Source organism: Helianthus annuus, chromosome 7 (assembly GCF_002127325.2).
Source record: "Helianthus annuus cultivar XRQ/B chromosome 7, HanXRQr2.0-SUNRISE, whole genome shotgun sequence".
In the NCBI taxonomy this organism is placed as follows: domain Eukaryota; kingdom Viridiplantae; phylum Streptophyta; class Magnoliopsida; order Asterales; family Asteraceae; genus Helianthus; species Helianthus annuus.
In genome coordinates, this window is record NC_035439.2 from 148721635 (window position 1) to 148739546 (window position 17912).

A 17912-nucleotide genomic window follows, 5' to 3' on the forward strand; every position below is an offset into this window, starting at 1 on the left:
AAACTGAAAAATAATATATCCTTTTACATATATATTATCCTTAAAATATTGTTAAAATGGCTTGACATATTTATATAACATGTTGTGAGAAACTAGTGACTTCTTACGATATATGGATTTATGTCATCTAGCATTAAGTATAACAATTAAATAGACACTACTTTATTAATGTGCTAAGGAAGTTGGTTAGTTAAGGTTATGAGATGTTTGGTTTGTCTAAATTTTAATGAAATTGGATACATAATTCTATTCCTAACCTACAAAGTACACATGATTGATAAATTTGTTAGAATTTGAATTTGAATTTGAATTCAAATTTTAACATATTTTTGTTGAAGAATGAATTTGATTGAGATTAGATAAATTCCTCATAATTACAATCACTCAATTCATCACCAGTCCCCTACATAGATGACCATGTCACTGCCGTGGTCCTTGCACTTGTCATATGCATGACTGTTGTTGTTAAGCCACCACTGTCGCCGTTCCATCACGACAATCATCACCGCAATATATATTTTTTTTAACAAACCAACATGATAATTTTGTTAACAAATGCATACAAAAATTCAAATTCCTTCAAATTATATTTTCTTTGACAACTGTCAATTCCAAACTTTTTAATTTTTTTTTTGAGTTAATTGCTTGGATGGTCCCTGTGGTTTCAAGTTTTTTCACGTTTAGTCCCCACCTTTTGAAAATAGCAGGTATGTTCCCTATGGTTTGTCATTTTGTTACTCGGATAGTCCCTGAATAAATGTCAGTTAGTTTGAAAATAGCAGGTATGCTCCCTATGGTTTGTCATTTTGTTACTCAGATAGTCCCGAGAGTAAATGTTGGGGGACTATCCGAGTAACAAAATGACAAACCATAGGAAGCATACATGCTATTTTCAAAAGGTGGGGACTAAACGTGAAAAAACGTGAAACCACATGACCATCCGAGCAATTAACTCTTTTTTTTAATTTTTAATTCTTTTGAACCAAACTCTTCCCTTTTTCTGATAGTATGTAGCTTATGAATAGGGTGTTTTTACCTATCTCTCATCAGAAAATTTAAATACAAAAACACATATGTTTTCTCATTCTTATAATAGGTGTGGCATTACTTCTACTTGTAAAATGTAAACTGATGCAGAGATTATTTGTCTTACTTTTAATATTTGCATATTAAACGGAAAAATAAATGGTTATCATTTGATTTATATTATTTGTGTTCTTATAAAATTTGTTTTTTTTTTAAATATTTAAGAAGAAAAGGTATAGAATTTTTTAATATTAAGGAAGAAAAGGTATAGAAAGTGGGTAACAATAAAATGGAAGAACGACTCAGCAGCAATTTGTTTTTTTAATCCAAAGTGACCTATATATATTAGGTATTATTAGGTCTTTCATCGGTCATCACCACTAAAACTCATCATCCTGATACCTCATTGGACAGTGAATGATCTCATTGGAATCTTGATTAGATTGTTGTTAATGTGTAATGAGAAAGATTTAGATACTAAACATAACACGAATCTTTAACTACAATGACAAAGAAAGTGTTGAAACAATGGTTAACACAAGGATAACCAAGAGGGTTGTTTCACTTATGGGTTCAACCTCTTCTTTTGCTCGTATCGGTGACCTGAGATCTGCAAAACAGTAAACACCGTTAGTCTCGTTAAGAGGGGGGAAGGGGGTTTTCCCTCTTAACCAGGCTCCGGCGTGAGAATAAGTACTGCTCTGAGAGGAATAAAATAGTGTGTGTATAAAGTGAGTAAAGAGAGTCAAGATGATCCACCTGAATGATGAAGGGTCCTATTTATAGCCGGAGGGTGAAGAAGGAGGAAGCAGCTGTGCCAGCTGTGGGTGCGCGCCAGCTGTCCGACCAAGGGGAATATCCTCTTGGTCTGCTCTGTCGCGAAGGGTGTAGTGGTACACGTGGCGTCCTTGTATTCGCTTGTGCTGGGTACCTCGTACTGGTCGCGTCAGCCCTGCTCCCTGGATTGTCGCAGGCCTATGTGGCCTTCTGTCAATGGTGACACGTGTTGTCCTTTATGTTGGGCAAAGCATCTTTGATGCCAGCTGTGAACCGCCTAGATGTCTTCTGGAAGCTTCTAGAAGGTTTTGGTGACATGGATGCCTTGTGTGCACAAAAGTGGTGTGGTCCCTGCCATGTAGGCAGGGAATTGGGACCATACCTCTTCAAGTCCCCCCAGTCCAGTGTGCCTTCTAGTTGAGTTGATCGACTAGGAGAGATTCTGAACTTATGAGAGTTGTGATTTCTATGCATTGCTTTGAGGTTGGTGAATATAAAGTGAGCCAAGTGGACGCAAGCCGTATGGTTATTGGCCCTTTGAAAAAAGTGAGCCAAATGGACGCATGCCGCATGGGTTTTGGCTCTTTGAAAAAGTGAGCCAAATTGTAACACCTCGAAATTTTGTGTCCAATGATGTGTTAACACGTGTCATTTGTTTACACGTGGCATCTATAATAAATAAAGGACTAATTTTGACAAACCTTGAAAGTATGCAAATTCGAGGGTTATAAATGTCAACAAGGGTAAATATACTGTATAGTATCCCTAAATAATACTTAAACCTTCAAACGAATAAATTATAGATCGTACAAATATAAAACGCGGAAGAAAGTGAGAGATTACAAACTACAGGGGTTAACTGTGTCAACATGTTTAATAATACCTCTGAGTGACCCTTTAACGTTCCCAAGACTTTGTAACAGTATTATACCCTCACTAAATTAATATATATATAAATTTCGCGAAGTTTCGATATGAAACGAGAAAGATACGATCGAATTCGTAGAAGAAGGGTCAAAAGCGTCCACAGTGAAAGTTAAGGCTTTCCAAAATAATTAATAAATAAACCGGGGACTTAATAATGCGGGTAATTAACACGAGGCCCCTATCGGTAAATAACCGAGGGCCAAACCGCAAAGTTACCCCTTCAGAACCGAAAGGCCAGGTAAATCATTACGAAAGATTTCGTTATTAATGGCCCGATTCTGTAATGATTGTAAAAGATTTGAAAAATTCTGAAAATATAACCTCACGCGACCCGCGTAAGGTTTAAACCTAAGTTGAGGCGGGCCGCGAGCTCCCTCTATTACGCGTCTGAATTGTTGATCCCAGGCGACCCGCGTACAAGTTGCATGGATTGTCCATGCGGGTCGCGTACGACGCCCAGATGCAGAATGGTTGTAACTTCTTGACTTTTGAGCTCTTGAACGATCATTTGATCAATTATGGCAGCATGGGTGACCCCTACACGACCCATAACCCTTAGGGACACCTGCCCATGATCCATGATCAGTTATAGCATGTTGTGTAATGATCTTGAGGGTCTTGTGTGACTATAAATAGCACCATTGTGCTCATAACCTTCATCACACTCAAAACACACTATCTGATCATTCTAAGGAGCTCTCTAGCTTTTCTTCTGCTCTATAGTCAAGAACACAACCTCTGTAAGTGATCTCACCCTTTGTGGTGTCACATTTCCTTAGTTATGGCCTATAAACGCAACCGTCGTAACTAACGGTTGTCATTGCAATATCTTGCAAATGATTCAGTCTTATGGCGAATCAAAAATGGTTATGAGTTGGTATTTATGTGGGTATTAAACCTCTAAAAGGGTTCCCCCTGATCACCACTCTAACTATGTCAATTATCGAGTCAAACGTGCGGTTCAAAAGTCAACAGAAAGCTATTTTAGCAATTTAAGCATAATCTGTAATATATATGTTAGGGAACCTGTTTTGACAATCATAAATCATGGTAATAAGTATATAAACTTGTTTACGCTCGTTTGAATCGATCATTTACTATATAGAACCGGTTCGGAGCCGAAAGTCGCAAAAGTTTGACTTTTGCTTTGACTTCAGTTCTGACCCGTTTTAGTGAGGTATAAATATACCTTAGGACTCTCTTAGGACCAGGTCACATGTTGGTATAAGCCTCTGTGGTCGGTTCATGAGTTATCCGAGTCTTTAGCACATTTCCGTCATTCGCCTAAAAGTTGACCGTAACGGCCTTTTAAAATTAAAACGAGTATTTCGGACACGTGAACGGACCAAAACCTTGCTTATTAAATTATAAGCATGTCCCTAAAGTTTCACGTCAATCCGAGGTCTAGAATGAGAATTATGCTAAAAGGCGCACTTTTAAGAAAGTTTTGTAATTAACGGCGCAATTAGCATAACGCCCATCTAACCCAAGTTTTCGTCACCAAAACTTTTACCCACTGTGGTAAAATAATATTTTGGGAATTTTAAAGATTTTTAATAATTTTTACCTTGCTCATAACCTGCGGTTATGGCTACGGTTCGGTAAATACCGAATATGCCCTTTTTGACCAAAACGGGAGTTCTACAAGGTCTTTTGACCCGATTCCAGTTGCTACTGGTTTTAAATAATAAATAAAGTATTTTAAGCTTTATAAGCTGTTCGGGAATCTCAGAATTCCTGTAGAACTCGAAAATCCCTTTTAAAGTCTTTAAAATGACCGAAAAGCCCCTACGGGGCATAATATAAACTTAAACTCGTTACGGGCATTACGGAAGGTATCCTACTGATACCAAAATACTTTTAAGACGTATTGACTTAGGAAATAAGCGTACGACTCTTATGGTTAACCGTTTCGCCTATTTGCGCACACGGTACGGCCCACGGAACTAGTTTTCGTGCAATAGCCGATATGGGTCAAATTATACTAATTGAACCCCAAAATCCAGAGTATGAACTATAAACCCATATAAAACAAGTCACTGAACTTGTCGGGTCCAAATCATACTCCATTCTCGGTTTTCGCCTTTTCGTGCGAATTAACCATATCCATATATATCGGAATCAACCGGTTTAAGCTACGGCTAATACAAGGACCGTTAGGATTCCAAGAGGTTAATTAAAACCTTCGTTCCAGATTAGGAGCCCCAGTAAAAGCTATCGGTGACTTGATCTAAATTAAGGATTAATACTTGCAAAGGTAAATACTTTAACTTATTTCCCCTATATGGGCTTGGGTTACGGTATATTAATACCGCTTGATTGAGCATTATATAATTCCATCGCTTAGGTGGTTAATTGATTAAATATGATCGGCTCATTTAAACAGTTTTGTTGCTTATAAGCCTTTGGGGGGTTTTATGACCGTTGTCCCGGATATCCTCGGCATCATTTTACGAAATGGCCACGACCATCGACATCCCGGTGTAGGCGTACACCCGGTATAAAGTGTCGACATTAAAACTAAAAGACGTAGCCGTTGGTTTCTGTACTACGGTTTTACGCAAACGTGGTGTGTCTATAAATCTTTAACCCGGCACGACCCGGGCTACTGAATGCATAAAAGAACATGTAAAACGTTCACAAGATCATTATGAATTTTCCCAAGTTATAAAAGAGTTTGTGCCTTGTGCATTCAAATCAATTTTAAATAAACATTTTCAAATGTGTCAGTTGAATGTATTTACCAGTGTAAACTGACGTATTTTCCCCAAAAAGATTAAGTGCAGGTTCCTAAACGTAATTGGCTGGTATTAGCTCCCTAGCGTCGGGATAAGCCTCGCAAGCTTGATTGCAGTATCTAATGGAACAATACTTTATCTGTATTTACGATCCACTGTGGATATTCAACTTTTGTAATACATTTTGATATTAGAATCAGAGGTTGAAATTATATATTTAAATTAAGCTTCCGCTGTGCATTATATAATTGTGTGGTTTGACTATATTGTTGCCAACATCGTCACGGTAATCCCCCACCGGGCCCACCGGTGAGACACGTGGAAATCGGGGTGTGACAGGTTGGTATCAGAGCCAACATTGAGTGAATTAAACACTATCCTATTGTGTTTAATCTCAATGACACAATTGCACATACTTGAGTCTAGACAAGAACTTAGGACAAATTCGGATTGATACTCCTCTTTGTCTTTATTTTCGATTTGATTTTTAATAAGTTATTGGAGCAGGAAAATGCCACCTGTTATATTCCGAGGAAGAGGAAGGGGACGTAGAGGCCGAGGAGAAATCGTGACACATCACGATCAAGAAGCTGGACCATCTGGTACAAGACATCCTTCGATGACACGGAGCGAAGAGCCACAACGACGAAGAGATCTTTACGAACCAGCGAGGCATTCCACTTCGCACAGCTCGACGCCATCCTACCGGCACTCCTTTGGGCCAAATTCAGAAAATGATCCCAATAACCCACAACCTTCCTTCATACCTCTACAACGTTCGGTATCGCACCGAAACTACGACGACCCTAGTCCGTACTACATAGGTCAGTTTAATCCGGCTGACTACATACAGGAACCTTCAGGTTTTGTTCCACTAGGGCCACAAGACCATTTTTCTGAAGATCCCATGGAGGAAGATGAGGATCCAACTGAACCAGCTCGTGGTACGCCCACGCATCCGATAGAAGTATCTGATGGATCTTCATATCATGGTCCGCAATATCAAGGCCCAGACAGCTTTATGGCCTTGTTTGACCGACATGAGTGGTACAACACACCATCTCATCAGACATCGCAACCGAGACATCCACAGGATCCATCTGAGGATTCACGCTTTGAGGCAGTTACGCCACCGCCTCCGCCACCGGCACAACCAGTTATACCTGATCCGCCGAGGCGTAGGAGGACCAATGCTCGTGTGTCTACACAAGGAGGAGGGGGTAACCACTTCAGCACTCCTCGACATTCTAGTAGCAGCCACTATCCGCCGCTACAAGAAGAAGGACCTTCAAGTCCTATACAAGAAGCGAACTCCGCACCTACTGCACGAAATTCGCCACCATTTGGGTATGACCAACCCATACCAGCTTACACAGGTCCAACGGCTTACAACCCGTTTGAACCGTCACAAGCACAATACAACTACGGCTATGAGCGCGACCCATATGTGGTGTCGGCTAGATATAATGCGCGCTACCCTGACGGAGCACATGGAAACATGGGGCCACCGGATTACTCAGCTCATGGGTATCCAATACCTCCCAGACCTCCAGTTCCACATCAAGCGCCACAACCACGATTCTCTCCTCCTGAACAGGAAGAAATACTCCATCGACTAGATCGTGTGGAGAGAGAGTTCGAGGAAGAAAAGAAAAGCCACCGAGGATTTCTCAAGGGCTTGGCGAACCTACTAAAGGGCAAAAAGAAGAAACGTGACCACTAGCCCTTAATAGTTGTACTACTGTAATTTCTACTTTAAAATAAGTCCCTGCGTGGACAACTTATCGTATTTCAGTCCCTACGTGGACTTATCTTTAGTCCTTGCATGGACACCTATCTCATATTAGTCCCTGCGTGGACTTGTCACTTATTTTAAACCTCTCTGGAGGTATGTATTATTTGAAAGACCCGTTTAGGGCAATATGTAATTGTATTTGAAATTGCGGAATGTATGTTATGAGTTTTGTTTTAATATATATAAAAAAAAAAATAAATCAAAACCATTCCTTTTATACTGATCTGCCTAATAAAGAATCTTAAAGGGGGTGAAACCTAGCTTGGGGTCTTTTAAGATCAGTCAAGATGGTACGACCTAGCTGAAAAGATTCTGATTTCCCTGTTAACCTCTGTACGCATGTTAACATTCATGGCAGATGTGATTCGTTAAAATCACGCACGTCATTCTTATACAATAATCCTTTGAGGATTTCAAAACCCAACTAAATGATATACAGATCGTGGGTTAAATCACCAATGAAGGTGATCAATATTATAAAGACATCCATTTAGTGATGCAATGCCTACGGGCCAGTACTATAAAGACATCCATTTAGTGATGCAATGCCTACGGGCCAGTACTATAAAGACATCCATTTAGTGATGCAATGCCTACGGGCTAGTACTATAAAGACATCCATTTAGTGATGCAATGCCTACGGGCTAGTACTATAAAGACATCCATTTAGTGATGCAATGCCTACGGGCTAGTACTATAAAGACATCCATTTGGTGATGCAATGCCTACGGGCCAGTATTATTAAAACATCCATTAGTGATGCAGTGCCTACGGGCCAGAATTATTAAAACATCCATTAGTGATGTAGTGCCTACGGGCCAATATTATCAAAACATCCATTAGAGATGTAGTGCCTACGGGCCAACCATATTAAGACATCCATTAGAGGTGTAGTGCCTATGGGCCATAATAATTGTCTTATAAGACAAAAGGCAGTAGTAGTCTATGACTCTCTGTCAGAAAGAGATAAAAGAACTACGGTTCAACTCTCTATGCCTTTGATTCTCTGGAATCTCGGCCAGTATTATAAAAACATCATCATGATTAGGCTTTATGCCGCCAATACTATTTATATAGTTAAAATAGGATCTATTCAAATCCTAATATTTAATGTAATGAGTTAATAAGTTAACCGAATATGGTCTCTGTACCATGGTTGACAAATTGTCATAAAAGACAATCATATAATAATCTCCTAAATTAAAATTTTGTTATCTTCTGTAACAGATTCAAGTTACAATGGCGGATCCCAATGGAGAGAACAGCCACACAAACGAAGATGACTATGACAACGCGTCAGTACATTTGACAGGCGCACAACTAAAGGCTCTGATCAACAATGCTGTCCAGGCAGCTATTGATCGTCAACATACTGAGTCTCAAGGCAGATCTGTGTCAAAACCACCCTCTAAACCAAAGACACACTCCAAACCACCCTCTGAACCCAAGAAAGATGACGACAAGCATTCGTCTACTGAGCACAGCGTTCACCGCGATAGAGAATATACTGATGCGTCCAGTGCTAAGGGTTGCACCTACAAATACTTTGTATCATGCAAGCCCCGTGAATTTACAGGGGAGAAAGGTGCGGTTGATTGTATCACCTGGCTGGACGAGATGGACACGATTGTGGACATCAGCGGGTGCGCTGAGAGGGACGTGGTTAAGTTTGTGTCCCAGTCATTCAAGGGCGAGGCCCTGGCGTGGTGGAGAGCTCTGGTGCAGGCTTCAGGTAAGTCTGCCTTGTACAAAATGTCATGGGGGGAGTTTATTACCCTCATAAAAGAAAACTACTGCCCTCAGCACGAGGTTGAGAAGATTGAGGCTGATTTTGTCTCACTAGTGATGACAAACCTGGATTGTCAAGCTTATCTGACAAGCTTTAACACTATGTCACGCCTGGTGCCATATCTTGTGACACCAGAACCACGAAGAATTGCCCGATTCATTGGGGGCTTAGAACCGGCGATTAAGGCCAGTGTAAAGGCCTCTAGGCCAACGACCTTCAGGTCAGTTACTGACCTCTCCTTGTCTCTTACACTTGATGCTGTCCGTCTGAGGGCACAAAGGAGCAAGGAGGCTGAAAAGCGAAAACGTGAGGATGATACCTCACGAAAGTCCGGTAAAAAGCACCGTGGAAACGGTGAGGGCAAGAAAGGGTCGGAGGCAAGGAAGGAGGGGCAATCTGATGGAAGACCTCACTGCAAGGTCTGCAAGAAACCTCACTCCGGGAAGTGTAGGTTTGCGTCTGGTTCACAGTCGCAACAAAAGACTCCATCCTGTGGACTATGCAAGTCCAAGGATCACAAGACAGTGGAGTGTAAAAAGATAAAGGACGCAACCTGCTATAATTGTAACGAAAAGGGGCACATAAAGAGTAATTGCCCGAAGTATGCCAAGAAGGCGGAAGAAACGAAGAAATCGAATGCGAGAATTTTTCGTTTGGATGCAAAGGAAGCGGTCAAGGACGACACTGTGCTTACAGGTACTTTTCTCGTAAATAATATATTTGCAAGAGTACTGTTCGATTCTGGCGCTGATAAGTCCTTTGTAGACCAGAAATTTTGCCAACTACTAAATATGCCAATCAAAACCCTTGACGTAAAATACGAAGTAGAATTAGCAGACGGAACGATAGAAACCGTCTCTACCGTTCTAGAAGGATGTGAAATATCCATTAGGAACCATTCTTTTCCTTTATCTCTACTTCCTTTCAAACTTGCGGGTTTTGACATCGTGCTAGGTATGGACTGGTTATCCCATAACCAGGCCCAAATCATTTGTGGCAAGAGGCAAATAGTTTTAAAGACTCCGAGTGGTGAATCTCTTACCATTCGAGGGGATACGCATTACGGATTGCCCGAAGACGTATCTATGCTGAAAGCTTCAAGGTGTTTGAACAGAGGCTGTGTAATTTACATGGCTCAGGTGATAATTGAAGAACCAAAGCCGAAGATCGAGGATCTTCCTGTCATTTCTGAATACCCCGAGGTTTTTCCTGAAGAACTACCTGGTTTGCCACCAGATAGACAAGTGGAGTTCAGAATTGACATCATTCCTGGAGCAGCTCCGATAGCAAGAGCACCTTACAGATTAGCGCCAACGGAAATGAAAGAACTGAGGACCCAATTGGATGAACTGCTGGCAAAAGGTTTTATCAGACCTAGTTCATCTCCCTGGGGAGCTCCTGTCCTATTTGTAAAGAAGAAGGACGGATCAATGCGGTTGTGCATCGACTATCGAGAACTAAATAAAGTTACCATAAAGAATAGATATCCTTTACCAAGGATCGATGATCTGTTCGACCAGCTGCAAGGAGCAAGCTACTTCTCCAAGATCGACTTAAGGTCGGGTTATCATCAACTAAGGGCCAGAGATGAAGATGTACACAAGACTGCATTTAGGACTCGCTATGGTCATTACGAGTTCCTAGGGATGCCTTTTGGGCTCACAAATGCACCGGCTGCATTCATGGATCTCATGAATCGCGTTTGCAAGCCATGCTTGGACAAATTCGTCATAGTCTTCATCGACGATATCCTTATCTATTCCAAGAATCAAGATGACCACGAGAAGCACCTTCGTTGCATTCTCGAATTACTACAACGTGAGAAACTCTACGCCAAGTTCTCGAAATGTGAATTCTGGCTACGAGAAGTTCAATTTTTAGGACACGTTGTGAGTGAGCGTGGTATCCAAGTGGATCCCGCTAAGGTAGAGGCAGTCATGAACTGGCAAGAGCCAAAGACGCCTACCGAAATTCGTAGCTTCCTGGGATTAGCAGGATACTACCGGAGATTTATTGAAAATTTTTCAAGGATTGCTGCGCCCTTGACTTCCTTGACCAAGAAGAAAGAAAAGTACATTTGGGGCCCGAAGCAGCAAGAGTCCTTTGAAATACTGAAGCAAAAGCTAAGCAACGCACCTGTGTTAACCTTACCGGAAGGTACAGATGAATTCGTGGTTTACTGCGATGCATCACATACAGGCATGGGGTGTGTGCTTATGCAGAAGGGCAAGGTGATTGCCTATGCTTCAAGGCAATTAAAGGTGCATGAAAAGAATTACACCACCCATGATTTGGAATTGGGTGCCGTTGTATTTGCACTTAAGTTGTGGAGGCACTACCTTTATGGTATTAAATTTGTGATTTATTCTGATCACAAAAGCCTCCAGCACCTGTTCAATCAGAAGGAGTTGAACATGAGACAACGCCGTTGGATGGAAACCCTGAATGATTATGACTGCGAAATCAGGTACCATCCCGGCAAGGCGAATGTAGTCGCCGATGCATTAAGCAGGAAAGAAAGGGTAAAACCCATTCGAATCAATGCCAAGAGCATTGAAGTTAAAAATAATTTGATTGAAAGGATTTTGGCTGCACAGCGAGAGGCTGTGTTGGAAGCTAATTATCCTAACGAAAAGCTGGGAGTAACTGCGGAGCAGTTGACTCTTAGCAAGGATGGAATTCTTAGGCTGAATGGACGTATATGGGTTCCGATTTATGGGGGACTACGAGATGTTGTTCTCCAGGAAGCCCATAGTTCCAAATACTCAGTCCATCCTGGTGCTGACAAAATGTACCAAGACTTAAAGGCAAATTATTGGTGGATAGGCTTGAAAAAGTCTGTAGCCGCCCATGTAGCAAAGTGCTTGACTTGTGCTCAAGTCAAAGCCGAGCACCAAAAGCCGTCTGGCTTGCTACAACAGCCTGAACTTCCCGAGTGGAAGTGGGAATGTGTAACTATGGACTTCATAACCAAGTTACCCAAGACCAGGAAAGGAAACGATACAATATGGGTCATAGTCGATAGGCTGACTAAATCAGCTCATTTTCTACCCATAAAGGAGACGTATAGCTCCGATATGTTAGCCCAACTGTATGTTGATAAGATTGTAGCCTTACACGGCATACCTGTGTCTATTATCTCCGACAGGGATACTAGATACACGTCACACTTCTGGAAGAGTTTCCAGCAATCTTTGGGCACGCGTTTGAACTTTAGTACGGCTTACCATCCACAGACGGACGGTCAAAGTGAGCGTACTATCCAAACGCTAGAAGACATGCTTCGTGCATGTGCGATCGATCTAGGTGGTAATTGGGATAAAAACCTACCCCTGATCGAATTCTCCTACAATAATAGCTACCACACCAGCATAAAGGCTGCGCCTTTTGAGGCATTATATGGTAGGAAATGTAGATCGCCTGTTTGTTGGGCGGAAGTAGGAGAGGTCCAATTGTCGGGACCAGAGATTGTTTTCCAGACAACGGACAAGATTGTCCAAATCCGGGAACGTCTCAAGGCTGCCCGCGATAGGCAGAAGAGCTACGCTGATCCAAAGCGTAAGGATTTTCACTTCGAAGTGGGTGAAAAAGTATTACTTAAGGTGTCACCCTGGAAGGGGGTGATGCGTTTCGGCAAGAAGGGCAAGCTGAGTCCGAGATACATAGGGCCTTTTGAGGTCATTGAACGAGTCGGATCAGTTGCCTATAAACTAAACTTGCCTGAAGAGCTCAATGGAATTCACAATGTGTTCCACATCTGCAATCTCAAAAAATGCTTCGTCGACGAGTCGTTGGTGATTCCACACACAGATGTGCATATAGATGAGAGCTTAAAGTTTATAGAAAAACCTTTGTCGATTGAAGATCGACAGGTAAAGAAGCTTCGCAGAAAGCACGTACCGATTGTAAAGGTCAAATGGGATGCTCGTAGAGGTCCTGAATATACGTGGGAAGTCGAAGCTACAATGAAAGAAAAATACCCCTATTTATTTGAGTAAATCTCGGGTCGAGATTTATTTTAAGGGGGTGAGGATGTAACACCTCGAAATTTTGTGTCCAATGATGTGTTAACACGTGTCATTTGTTTACACGTGGCATCTATAATAAATAAAGGACTAATTTTGACAAACCTTGAAAGTATGCAAATTCGAGGGTTATAAATGTCAACAAGGGTAAATATACTGTATAGTATCCCTAAATAATACTTAAACCTTCAAACGAATAAATTATAGATCGTACAAATATAAAACGCGGAAGAAAGTGAGAGATTACAAACTACAGGGGTTAACTGTGTCAACATGTTTAATAATACCTCTGAGTGACCCTTTAACGTTCCCAAGACTTTGTAACAGTATTATACCCTCACTAAATTAATATATATATAAATTTCGCGAAGTTTCGATATGAAACGAGAAAGATACGATCGAATTCGTAGAAGAAGGGTCAAAAGCGTCCACAGTGAAAGTTAAGGCTTTCCAAAATAATTAATAAATAAACCGGGGACTTAATAATGCGGGTAATTAACACGAGGCCCCTATCGGTAAATAACCGAGGGCCAAACCGCAAAGTTACCCCTTCAGAACCGAAAGGCCAGGTAAATCATTACGAAAGATTTCGTTATTAATGGCCCGATTCTGTAATGATTGTAAAAGATTTGAAAAATTCTGAAAATATAACCTCACGCGACCCGCGTAAGGTTTAAACCTAAGTTGAGGCGGGCCGCGAGCTCCCTCTATTACGCGTCTGAATTGTTGATCCCAGGCGACCCGCGTACAAGTTGCATGGATTGTCCATGCGGGTCGCGTACGACGCCCAGATGCAGAATGGTTGTAACTTCTTGACTTTTGAGCTCTTGAACGATCATTTGATCAATTATGGCAGCATGGGTGACCCCTACACGACCCATAACCCTTAGGGACACCTGCCCATGATCCATGATCAGTTATAGCATGTTGTGTAATGATCTTGAGGGTCTTGTGTGACTATAAATAGCACCATTGTGCTCATAACCTTCATCACACTCAAAACACACTATCTGATCATTCTAAGGAGCTCTCTAGCTTTTCTTCTGCTCTATAGTCAAGAACACAACCTCTGTAAGTGATCTCACCCTTTGTGGTGTCACATTTCCTTAGTTATGGCCTATAAACGCAACCGTCGTAACTAACGGTTGTCATTGCAATATCTTGCAAATGATTCAGTCTTATGGCGAATCAAAAATGGTTATGAGTTGGTATTTATGTGGGTATTAAACCTCTAAAAGGGTTCCCCCTGATCACCACTCTAACTATGTCAATTATCGAGTCAAACGTGCGGTTCAAAAGTCAACAGAAAGCTATTTTAGCAATTTAAGCATAATCTGTAATATATATGTTAGGGAACCTGTTTTGACAATCATAAATCATGGTAATAAGTATATAAACTTGTTTACGCTCGTTTGAATCGATCATTTACTATATAGAACCGGTTCGGAGCCGAAAGTCGCAAAAGTTTGACTTTTGCTTTGACTTCAGTTCTGACCCGTTTTAGTGAGGTATAAATATACCTTAGGACTCTCTTAGGACCAGGTCACATGTTGGTATAAGCCTCTGTGGTCGGTTCATGAGTTATCCGAGTCTTTAGCACATTTCCGTCATTCGCCTAAAAGTTGACCGTAACGGCCTTTTAAAATTAAAACGAGTATTTCGGACACGTGAACGGACCAAAACCTTGCTTATTAAATTATAAGCATGTCCCTAAAGTTTCACGTCAATCCGAGGTCTAGAATGAGAATTATGCTAAAAGGCGCACTTTTAAGAAAGTTTTGTAATTAACGGCGCAATTAGCATAACGCCCATCTAACCCAAGTTTTCGTCACCAAAACTTTTACCCACTGTGGTAAAATAATATTTTGGGAATTTTAAAGATTTTTAATAATTTTTACCTTGCTCATAACCTGCGGTTATGGCTACGGTTCGGTAAATACCGAATATGCCCTTTTTGACCAAAACGGGAGTTCTACAAGGTCTTTTGACCCGATTCCAGTTGCTACTGGTTTTAAATAATAAATAAAGTATTTTAAGCTTTATAAGCTGTTCGGGAATCTCAGAATTCCTGTAGAACTCGAAAATCCCTTTTAAAGTCTTTAAAATGACCGAAAAGCCCCTACGGGGCATAATATAAACTTAAACTCGTTACGGGCATTACGGAAGGTATCCTACTGATACCAAAATACTTTTAAGACGTATTGACTTAGGAAATAAGCGTACGACTCTTATGGTTAACCGTTTCGCCTATTTGCGCACACGGTACGGCCCACGGAACTAGTTTTCGTGCAATAGCCGATATGGGTCAAATTATACTAATTGAACCCCAAAATCCAGAGTATGAACTATAAACCCATATAAAACAAGTCACTGAACTTGTCGGGTCCAAATCATACTCCATTCTCGGTTTTCGCCTTTTCGTGCGAATTAACCATATCCATATATATCGGAATCAACCGGTTTAAGCTACGGCTAATACAAGGACCGTTAGGATTCCAAGAGGTTAATTAAAACCTTCGTTCCAGATTAGGAGCCCCAGTAAAAGCTATCGGTGACTTGATCTAAATTAAGGATTAATACTTGCAAAGGTAAATACTTTAACTTATTTCCCCTATATGGGCTTGGGTTACGGTATATTAATACCGCTTGATTGAGCATTATATAATTCCATCGCTTAGGTGGTTAATTGATTAAATATGATCGGCTCATTTAAACAGTTTTGTTGCTTATAAGCCTTTGGGGGGTTTTATGACCGTTGTCCCGGATATCCTCGGCATCATTTTACGAAATGGCCACGACCATCGACATCCCGGTGTAGGCGTACACCCGGTATAAAGTGTCGACATTAAAACTAAAAGACGTAGCCGTTGGTTTCTGTACTACGGTTTTACGCAAACGTGGTGTGTCTATAAATCTTTAACCCGGCACGACCCGGGCTACTGAATGCATAAAAGAACATGTAAAACGTTCACAAGATCATTATGAATTTTCCCAAGTTATAAAAGAGTTTGTGCCTTGTGCATTCAAATCAATTTTAAATAAACATTTTCAAATGTGTCAGTTGAATGTATTTACCAGTGTAAACTGACGTATTTTCCCCAAAAAGATTAAGTGCAGGTTCCTAAACGTAATTGGCTGGTATTAGCTCCCTAGCGTCGGGATAAGCCTCGCAAGCTTGATTGCAGTATCTAATGGAACAATACTTTATCTGTATTTACGATCCACTGTGGATATTCAACTTTTGTAATACATTTTGATATTAGAATCAGAGGTTGAAATTATATATTTAAATTAAGCTTCCGCTGTGCATTATATAATTGTGTGGTTTGACTATATTGTTGCCAACATCGTCACGGTAATCCCCCACCGGGCCCACCGGTGAGACACGTGGAAATCGGGGTGTGACACAAATGGACGCATGCCGCATGGGTTTTGGCCCTCTTCAAAAAGTGAGCCAAATGGACGCATGCCGCATGGGTTTTGCCCCTTTGAAAAAAGTGAGCCAAATGGACGCATGCCGCATGGGTTTTGGCCCTTTGAAAAAGTGAGCCAAATGGACGCATGCCGCATGGGTTTTGGCTCTCTGGATAAAGTGAGCCAAATGGACGCATGCCGCATGGGTTTTGGCTCTATGGATAAAGTGAGCCAAATGGACGCATGTCGCATGGGTTTTGGCTTTCTTGTGTTTCCTTCTGTTGGAAGTTTGGTGGTTATGGGGAAGTGTTTGGTGTGACCGTCTGACGTCCCTGTCTTTTCGGAGGCGAACAGTTGCTTTTGCAGTGACTTTCTGTCACATCAGCAGACCATGTCACCCATGCTTCCCGAAAAACGAGCCGACGTCTTCTCTCTCTTGTGACGTGTCAGTCATCTATTGGGTGCTTTTCCTGTTTCCTGACGGTCCACTATCCATCGCATTAAATGCGATGGGTATAAATAGGGGGCGGTTATCCCTTTCTTCCTTCATTCTTGAATTCTAAGTGTGATTTTCTCTCTACCTTCTTCTTGTGTTTTCTCATCGTTCATATTTTTTTGAGTTCAAAACATCTTCTTCTTGACCTTTATCATGGCTGAGAAGAATCCAACTCAGAAGAAAAGGAAGCATAGAGGCAGGGCTCCTCCTGGTCCAGACCAAGCCGTTATTAACTGGAAGGAGGAGGAATTTCAGATGCTTGTGAGGGGGCATAACTTTCGTCCCGAGTGGGGGGCTCGGTACCCTCCCTCTGGATCCACCGCATTGGATGCCCCTCCGGGTTTTATCACGTTGTACGCTGCTTTTTTCCAGGAAGGCAATTTTAGGTTGCCGATTACGAAGTTCACTGTTGTTGTTTTGAGGGGTTATGGGCTCCATATTTCTCAGATAAATGCGATTGGGCTCCCTCGGATTACTCATTTCGAATTTGTCTGTAGGTCTTACCGCGTTGAGCCTACGTTTGAGATGTTCAACGCTTTCTACAGCGTTTCGTATGCCAGCGGGTTTTACTCTTTTGAAGCTAGGATGGGGGTTACTCAGGTGTGTTCGGTGCCGATAAAGGGCATTCATGATTGGAAACAAAAGTTTTTTTACATCCGCCGTGGTGTGATTCCGACGGATATGTCGTATAGGCAGGTGGGTCAAGGGGTCCCTAAAGTGGATGCGTTGCCTGATTATGCTTCTCAAGAATGGTATGGGAAGATAACCGCTAAGCCGACTGCTATTTCTCAGTTGGATGAAATGGCCTTAGTTGGTGCTGGAATGAGTATGTTGTGGGTGCCCAAGCATCCGCTGGGTCAACCTGTGTACAGCCATAAGGGCAAATGTATGATTCTCTCTTATCCTGCCGTTTGGTTATCTTCCT